Genomic DNA, 1,220 nt, shown 5'->3' on the forward strand with positions numbered 1-1,220 from the left:
GTTCAAATTTTATTCCCAGGCTTCTTCATCTTAATTAGCTGCAAAGAATGATTTATGGATAAGCAAAACCCAAAAATGAGCTGCAATGTCCAAGGGAGGTTGGGTTGAAAAATATTAGATTTTATCAGATCCATACACAAAAATTTGAAAACGCTGTCATATTATAAAATAGCAGCTACCAGAAACGTCTTCAAGTTTGATATCTTCTTCAGAAGTTGACTCGGTTCAGTTTGCTTCATTCTTGGCAGCCTCATCAAAATTCTCCACAAGATCTAGAACTTCATCCTCCTCCTCCTCTCCAGCAGCAAATGGTGCTGCTCCATCCCCAGATTGTTTGGGCAGCTTCAACCAGTCTCCTGAGAACAGTCAGGCTGTCCGTTCCACGCTGGCAGCATTTCTGTCAGCTGCTTTGTCTCAGCATGGCCTGCAGTGGTGGAAAGTGTTCCTGCCTGAGATGCCTGGCCTGGACGTTAGAGCTGAGGAAGGGGATCACTGTTCCTTGGCTTATGGACTTATTTTCCTCTTCCATACCAGATGTATGGCTTCCCTCTAACTTTAGGAACTGAACTTTGTATCATCTGCGGTAGCTGTTTGGAGAACCACTGTCTTTTTTCTATGAGCAGCTCCTTTCCCCAACCAATGTGCTCTTGTGCCGGCAGTGTGGCCAGTTTCTCTTGGATCATGATGGTTTCTTTCATTGTGTTGGAGAGGAAGTGGGGCCCCTGGGGGACTTGGGCTGGCGCTCAGGGGTCTGGCGCAGAGAGGCTTAGGATGAGCTCACACACCAGAGCGCTCTGCGCCTCACAAGGCCTGCCCTCACCGGAAACTAGCTAACTAGAGACTAACCTGCTGAGATCTTACTAGATTTCAATGACTTGGTGAAAGGAAATACCCAACTCCAGTCCACTCTAGCCATCCTGTCCTGGCTAAGGGGAAGGGAAAATACCGAGAAACCCGTGTGAAGTTTACAGTTTCAGTGACAGACTTGAGACCTAACCGAGAGGCAATAGAATGCTTCCCTCTCCCACGTTATGAGCAGGTATCAAACAAGTCACATTATACACAGATATCGAACAGTTTGAAAGGCATATCAAGAGGCAGAAGATACAATTTGAAGAAACATTGCTAGCATCAGAACCAGACATGGCAAAGATGTTGGAATTATCAGGTCAAGAATGTAAAAACAACTACGATCAATATACTAACAGCTCTAATGGATA

At 45.5% G+C, this 1,220-nt stretch overlaps 1 pseudogene; it reads right to left on the reverse strand.

Annotated features, from left to right (window-relative positions):
• Positions 1 to 223: 223 nt before the first annotated feature.
• On the reverse strand, positions 224 to 698 carry LOC118724513 (annotated as a pseudogene).
• Between the last annotated feature and the right edge of the window lie 522 nt (positions 699 to 1,220).

Source organism: Pipistrellus kuhlii, unplaced genomic scaffold (genome assembly GCF_014108245.1).
Source record: "Pipistrellus kuhlii isolate mPipKuh1 unplaced genomic scaffold, mPipKuh1.p scaffold_m20_p_2, whole genome shotgun sequence".
Lineage (NCBI taxonomy): Eukaryota > Metazoa > Chordata > Mammalia > Chiroptera > Vespertilionidae > Pipistrellus > Pipistrellus kuhlii.